General features: G+C 38.7%; 1 long non-coding RNA gene across 4 annotated transcripts; it reads left to right on the forward strand.

The window, feature by feature from the left end:
* Positions 1-211: 211 nt before the first annotated feature.
* On the forward strand, positions 212-7892 carry LOC104612000 (uncharacterized). Of its 4 annotated transcripts, none has more exons than XR_016082241.1 (4): positions 212-2839; positions 2945-3002; positions 3653-3761; positions 6379-7892. It is a non-coding gene; the product is annotated as an uncharacterized LOC104612000 (long non-coding RNA). The 4 variants fall into 4 exon arrangements; XR_016082240.1 differs by having other exon boundaries at positions 212-604; positions 807-3002; XR_016082239.1 differs by having other exon boundaries at positions 212-3002.
* The last annotated feature ends 469 nt before the right edge of the window (positions 7893-8361 follow it).

The following is an 8361-nucleotide window of genomic DNA, read 5'->3' on the forward strand; positions in this document are numbered from 1 at the left end:
TTTCCAATTATATTCAATATCAAAGATAAAAACACCGACTCAATAAAGTGGTTATATTTCAATCTGGGGCTAATACGTTCACACAGAAACCAATTCTTATAGGGATTTCTTTTAGGGAAAGTGCCTATGATCTAATAATTCAGAATTCAATCCTTCCTCTTCTAGGACTATGATGCCATTGAAATAGTGTAGCCTATGTTTTCTACGGAATTTTCTCCATTTTATTCTTGAATAATTCAAGTAAATTATATTTTTAAATAAAAGCTCAAAAATGCATGAATTTACCATGGGGTAAATCCTGCCAAATATCATTTTAATGGTGTATTAGGTTCCTGCGATGAGAATGAGAAAATGAGAATATTCTCATTAGATTTCTTTTTTCCGACATTTGTTCTAATGAATGGGATGGGAAACCATGGGATGCGAGTTCCCATAAACAATGAAGTGGGATGAAGCTGAAATGGTGTGATCCCGATGAGAAAATAAAACTAGGAGAAAAAAATATCAGGCCCTTCCTCTCAACCTTGAGCAACTGACCCTCACTGCATACTTGCGTCTACAATGGTCAAGTCACTGGCATCGTTTCCATCGATCTCCGGCTAAGGTATGACCATAACCATGAACACCGACGACCGAAGACTATTTTCATATCATTTTTGGAGTTGTTGGTCTCCTCATGCCGGTGGGAAGAAATGGCCATTCGTCAGCCAAAAGCCATTGTTTCTAGCATTTTAGCTTGACTTTTTTTATAGATGTAGACTTGTATCTTGTAGATCTAATATTGTGTTGCGATTTTTTACTTGTAGAGTTCAAACCTTCTTGCTAAATCGTGCCAAGGTAAGAGATCCCAACTATTTTCTTACAGAAAAAGATGAATGTGTGTTTAATCTATAGATCTACCATAAGGTTAAGATATTTGTTCAATTTTTTATAGATATTTGGTGATGGATGTTTTTGATAAATATTAATCTATCTATGGCCATTTTGTTGTTGATTTATGCGATGAATGACAAGATAGCTTCGGCCATTTCTCTTTCCATCCCAATCTTTCTCATCCTATCCTCTCTCAGCAACCAAATAAACCATAAGTGCATGCCAAATAGTCAGTACAGGTATGTGGTGGTGCAAGTTGAGTCACTTGCTACTATTTACGCACAATCAAATTCTCTCTCTCTAGACATCAGCCTTTTCTATCCATAATGTACATATCCTAGTTCACTTAAATTTCTGCACACTTATTCTAAGAATTCTGTTGTAATCAAGACTCATTAAAAGCCCAGAAGATTATCATCACAAGCATGACTGGATATACTCAGATACAAGTAGTTTTGTTTTCTCAACACTACCTTGGCAGAACAGAAATCAAAAACAAGAAATGATTTCAATGATCGTAATGAGTTTGGATTTCGAACCAGAGTACTAGTTTTACAGGTCTTTGGAGAAGGGACCCAACATGGCTGCTCAGTAAATGGATTGGGACCAATTTTCTTACGGGTAAATCCATGATGCCAGAACGTTATGCCACTTTGGTTATCACCTCTGTGCATTGTCTTGACCTAGTCGTATATGGAGCTGGCCCAAGAATCCCATAAGATATATTTGGTTGATATAAACGGTAATTTGGCTCGACCTATCAATACCCGGACATGTGGAAGCGGCTTGCTGATTAGACGACGATTTAGCACTTTTTGTCACCTCAGCAAGATAGACCAGCTTGGGTATCTTGGGCACTTCAGTCAAGACCGAAGACTGAGCAACTCAGGATGGCCTGACCTGCCAAGGTGACACGTAACCAATTTCTAGAAACTAACCAGGGAGCTTTGTTTTTATCCCGCTTGGATCGGACAGACTCATAAATCTTATCAACTAGCACGAAGTCCACCTTCTAATACGGAACAGCACAGAATGGAGATTTCGGAACAGTTTCGTAAAACCCACGGAAGCTAACTTATATAAGGACACCAACCCCAACGCCCACTACAAGAAAACTGATAAATAGCGGCAGTTTTAAAGGGGGTTAAATGGCGACTGCCGGTAATTTTAAAAGTTGCGCTTTACTCTCTGCCCACTGTGCACATTTAAATATTTTATTTAAAAAGTATAGAAAGCACCAAGCAAAAATACACCACCAATTTAGTTGATAAAAAACTCTCCCGTGTACTCAAATATTATTCCGCGTGCGAATTCACTCGCCTAAGGCCTTAAACCGTTCCCACATTTTCAATGGTCAGCAAGGAGGCCGGTCAGCAACGGTGGCAGAACGGAGAGAGGGATCGATGGAGAAGAAGCTAAGGAAGAGATCATAGAGGAGAGTGGAGAGGAGGGTGGAGGAGCAGACCTTATTGCTAAGGTTGAAGGAGATGAAGCGAGCGAGAGTCTGGTGAGTGTGAGTTTAGCATCGGTGTTCCGGTGAGCCTCGGTTTTAATCAGGGCCCAAACCCAAACCCATGCTTCCTCATCGCAGGAATTGGTAGATGAAGTGCAGGGTGGCGATGGAGGTTAGTAGCATATTTCATCGGATGGCATCCTTGACAGCGACAAGTAGAAGCGGCAGATTTAAAATTGATTAGGTAGGAAGTTAGAATGAGGGTAGACATGAGGGAGTGAGAAGTCTTGGAGTCGCGTGTGACTGATAAGGTTGGGGCTGAAGGCAGAATCCTTGAGGGAGTGTTTGCTTGGTTGGTTCTCTCATTTTCAATGGTAAAATCCATTTCTTGAAATCTCTTTAGAGAAGTTTTGATTTTTTTTCAATTGTTATTCTATTTGTCTTTTTTGTTGTTTGGCTCCATCAACATTCTTATACCAATTAGCGCGCCTACCCCCTATCTCGTCTCCAGAGGTAATGTACTTTAACAAATCAATAAATCAAGTAATGAAAGTTTTGTCAGATTTTGGGAAGAATGGAGTGAACACCCCTGTGTTCTCTTATTATTTTCGATTTCAGGCTAGCCTAAAAAGTACGGCCACAGAGTTTTCTAGTTGATCCATCTCTGACGAATAAGGTAAACTTGAACTTTTTCTAATTCCCATCCTAGCTTACTACCTTATAAACCCATGAAGACATGCATACATATAAGTATTAGTGATGGTTTAAAGAATCCATGAAATCCTGATCCATTGTTTAGTTGCATGGGGTTGGATGTAGTGGTGCAAGAGCAGAAGAGTATTAGCTGAAATTCATCATCTAGCAGGGGATTCTGCAACTAGGTTCCATGGTTAAAGCAATTAGTAGAGAATCTGGATGTAAAAAACTATTAGCACCCAAACAAGGCTGTAGTTTTCTACTAATAAAAGAATTAAGATGGAGAGAGAGAGAGAGAGAGAGAGTAATGACAGAAAATTTTAACAAAAAAAATCTAATATTCTTCCCATGTTCTGTTTAGTGAAAGAAAAGATAATTTCAGAAACAAAAAGAGCAAAAAGAAAATGTATGAGCCCTCTTCTTTTGTCCTTTTCTTTCTCTCCTCAAATCCCTTTGAATCTTTTATATTTTGATAGTAAAGCCCTAAATAAAACATAAGAAATATGTATTATATGATGGGTTGTATGAAAAGAACATAATAAGTCGCAGACATGGTACTAAAACCGTTTGCCTTTTTTGTAATTTCTCATATTTCAGGAGTCTGATTTTGTAGCTTTGCTTTATTTGTAGATCTCTTATTGGTAGCAGAGCAAATCCTGTATTTCAAAGAAAACGATCTGCCTTTGTCGGGCATCTCTTCATTGACAAAGTTAGACTTCAAATGCAGCATGAGGACATGGTCTGTATATATGTTGCTTTTACATTCTATTGATTTTTGGGGTTATCTTTCTTTTATTTAATATTTGTTGTTTATGGCGGTTGTTCTTGTTTACCCAGAAACGAGCAATATCTACATTTTATGGTGGTTGTTTATGGAATGGAGGCTACTACAAACAAGAGTGGACATATGGTGGAAGTAGGGCTGTCAGTTGGACTGGATTTGGTCCAACCCAATCCAGTCCAATATTGGTCTATTTACAAATGGACCGGACCAAGTCTGGTCCAAACCCCATACTAACCGGATCCAATCCAGTCCAATTGAAATGCAAATGGACCGGATTGGACCCAATCCGGTCCAAATTAAATGAAGCTTTATACGGGTGTTATTTAAAAATTACAGATTTACAGTCCAAACCAGATTGAAATGCAACACTTCATTCCATATTAAGAGTTTGTCAATATAATCTTTTAGAATTTAATTATTCAATACTAACACAAAAAAAAACAAACAAAAGATAGAACCAAATTCCAACCATCTTGACAAGTTCTTAACCAAAGAATACACGAGTTACTGCATACTGTTCTTATGCAGGTTATTTACTTATCAATCGAATCAATTGAATCCAAACAGATTCTGCTTTCTATTTCCTCCTTCTTGAGGAGCCACTAGCCAGGTACACTTCCCATGATGAACACCCCAAATAATCTGAGCACATTGAGCATGAATTACTTCTGTAGTGGGCTGCTATAGTAGCTTGAAGAGAGGGGTGCCTAACACCTTTCTTATAATTCCATTGCAACCAAAAAGTTCAAAAATCGCAAACCAAAAGCCCAAATTCGCAACTCAGTTCAGTCTCATTGCAACTTAGAACCTGATTACTGCACCTTCTACCTACTCATCAAAAATCAGAACCTATTCATCGCACCAAGAACCTGCTCATCGCACCTTAGAACATGCTCATCTCACCTTACAACCTGCGCACCTCACCTTAGAACTTACTCATCGCACCTTAGAACCTATCCATCGCACCTCAGAACCTATCCATTACACCGTATTTCAGTCTTATAGCACCTAAATCGCATACAAGCCCCTTGTTTTTTTCCTTTTTTTTGGTTTTTTTCTCCCATCCCCTCTCTTTTCCTTTGGTAATCTCTCTTTGTTTTAGTTTTTGCTTTCTTTATAACTAAGTGTAATTAGCCTTGCATTTGTTCCTTGTTTTGCTCTTTCCTTTTCTTTGTTTTAGTCAAAAGTGTGCCACAAGAACTTAGCTTCTATTAAATCCCCAAATGTAGCCACCTGGAAACTTGTAGGGTTGCTTGTAAACTTGAACATGTGGCTGCATTCTCTCCTTCTTTTTTGTTGCTTTTCTATTCATTTTATTGCATGCTTGAACACTCACAGTCACACACACTCTCATGTAAATAGAATTAGAGTCCCATTTCACCTATTAAAGAAAGGACAGTAAGTGTGTGCTCTTGGATTTTGGTCCTTAAAGGATCCACCAAAAACCTTCAAACTAGCCACCAACCAAAGAAGCCCATTTGTCCATGGATGGAGGTTTGAAGGCTATCAGCCTTTTTGGAACCTCAGAGTCTAAAACTCCCCCAACAACTTCATGCATTGCACTTAGAATACCCATATATAGGAGCCTTAGATAGAAGTAGGATAAAAGATCCTTAGCATAAGACTAGGACACTAAGAGTGTTGCACCATTTGGTTTCCATCCTTGGATGTAAGGTCAAAATAAACCTACATCCCTTAAAATAAAAACCTAATCTAAAAACATCAAAGTACCCTTTAAGCTATCAATGTTACATCCAAGATCAAAGTCTAGTGGTAGTAGAAATAAAGAACAAACTCAATCAAATCTGAAATCAAGATCAAAATCCAGTAAATTCTCCAAATCTAAAGCTCTCATTTGAAATACTTAAAGAATCCTATCTTGCCACCTCAAGGTTGTTTTTCTCAGGGCTAAGTAGATGCATGCCCTTATGAGATTAGCTCTTGGGAAGTAGCATTAAAAGGCCAATTTTGACCCCTTATGTGCTTCATCTTGTACCCATCTCAAAGCTAATTAAATGCATGACTCTATGAGCCTAACTCTTGAAAAGTAGCATCAAAAGGTCATTTTGATTTTTACTATTCTTCATCCTATGCCCATCTTAAGGCCAAGTAAATGCACAACTCCAAGAGTTCAATTCTTGAAAAGTAGCATCAAAAGACCATTGCAACCCTCCTTATTTCTTGGAGTACTTAGTAGGTATGCATATGGCAAAAGGTCTAACCTTCTCTTGACCAATATCAAAAGATACTTCATTTTTTGACTGACCCAAGATAAATTGGCACACTTCGGCCATGCCCCGTGGCTTCTAAATTCTAGGATGTCTAGTAGGTATACGTATGGTAAAGGGCCTGACATCCCTTTAACCAATACCAAAAGATACTCTACTCCTTTGCATAACCTCTGTGGCTCCAAAATCTAAAGGTATCCAGTAAGTACAAATATGGCTAAAGGACTAATTATTCTTTAATCAGTATTAAATGATACTTCATTAGCATTCATGTTCTTTTATTTAAAATAAACTAAGGGTGTTATAATAATGGCCTACTAACCCTCTTCTTTTTTTTTTGACAGAAAATGGACCAAGTCTATTTTGAATATCCAGGATGTTGTGTCCCCCTTAAAGATTGGAATCTCAAAAAAGTAGATAACATTAGAGCCATTGGAGGGACACCCTGCTGGGAAAATGTTATGAACTTATCATTGGTGTTGTTGGAATGGCCATTGGTTAAGGCAGCCTTTGAGTGTTGGGATCCAAAAAGAATGGTCTTCTCCTTTAGGGAAATTAAGATGTGTCAAACATTAGAAGAAGTAGCTTGTCTCTTGTGAATGTCCATTGAAGATGGGATTGCCTTACTGGTTCCCAAGTAGGGGTATAAAGCAGACCTATGCCAATTCTTAGCATGCAAAAAGCCTTAATTATAGATGGCAGATGAAGAATGCATCATAGTTTAGTTTCTCCAAAACTACAACACTCAAGTCTTCAAATCAGATAAACCAGAGAAGGATAGGGAAGGACAAAAAAATGCCTTGTTCATGGTTGTCGTAGGTCATCTCCTATTTCCACTTGACTGTAAAAGGATTTATGCGAGACTAGTCACAGTGTTGGATCGGATCAGATCAAAGAAGCATCATTGGTCACCTTGGTCCCCATGATCTTAGCAAAAATTTTGCGGGGCTTAACCATGTTGCAGACATGTAGAGCATGGTCGTTCCATGGCTCCCTCCAAATCTTACAACTATGGTTGATACAACATCTGCCACATTTGGTCATCCACACCGGAAAATTTTTATCGCAACTCACGTAAAATGTAAAAGAAATATTGAGCACTAATCCACAAGTAGCAACCTTGATAGAGAAACAAAACTTGGCGTTATTGCAAAGGGCCATCGAAGGAAAGATCAATTGGAACATTGGGTTGTTTGTCCAAGAAGGTTGTAAGCAACCCTATTTAGCCACAGAAGGAAGAGAAAGCATGGTTCTAGCAGGTTTATTTGGATTGGCACCATATGTCCCAGTACGAGTCCTAAGGCAACTAGGCTTCTTACAGTTCATTCCAACCATTGATAACATTAAAGGGAACATGGTTCAAATATTGCGAGAACTTGGAATGGAGGTTCAGTGAGCACTAGGCTTCCAATAAAAAAAAATTCTTGACCTTGTTGCCAGCCTCCAAGCCGATGTGTGATCATACATAGAGGGATTGGGTGTGCAGTCAAAGTTTTCCATCACCTTTGGTGCCACCACCAAAACTCCTCACCCTAGTAAGGCCTCCATCCAGAGGTACTATATCAAAAGAATCTCTCAAATGACCTCTAGATGATCCATATCTGAAAGCAACACTAGAACTTCATGAGCAAAACAGGATAAATGAGGAGCAGGAGGTAAGGATAGGAGGCATAATGATTCTATAAGGAAGCAAATAAGAGAGCACATCAAGCAAAAACGACAAATCAAAATAGAAGAGTCAGATTTAAGGAAGGAAATTATGGAATTAAAAGAGAGAATGGAAAATCAAAGGAAAAAGTTGAGTGAAGCCCAAGAAAGCCATCTTGAAAAAATGGAGAAATTGTTAGATAGTTTTTGTATGCCCTTAGCTTCAATCAGTTTTGATGTACTTTTGACATTTAATGTAAATAAATGAAGTACATGTTTGATTCATGTTGTGTGGTATACTTCTGTGTAAGACCCTAAAACTGGACACTTAATGAGACTTGTGTTGGTTTTAAATGTTCACATCCGTTGGATAAGTCTGGGGAGATTTATCCTGCCAAGGCTGACACTAGTGTGTTGTCAACTGTTGAGGTGGCTTGTCTCAACCGCCAAGGTGAGACCTAAGGCACATGCAATGTAGGATTACTTGAACTCTTGAACTGGACTAGATTTCTAGTATTGCCCTGGACCTTGGAGATTGATGGGCAAAACTGGAAAGTTACACCTGACCCCTAGACCCGATTATGGTACTACACTAGGTGTCAGATTGGGTTGTCTTTGATATGCCAATCAGTGAGATCCTTAGCGGGGGTCAAAACCTGGGTATGTTGGGACAATCTGAG

Source organism: Nelumbo nucifera, chromosome 2 (assembly GCF_055504915.1).
Source record: "Nelumbo nucifera cultivar China Antique chromosome 2, China Antique-T2T, whole genome shotgun sequence".
Lineage (NCBI taxonomy): Eukaryota > Viridiplantae > Streptophyta > Magnoliopsida > Proteales > Nelumbonaceae > Nelumbo > Nelumbo nucifera.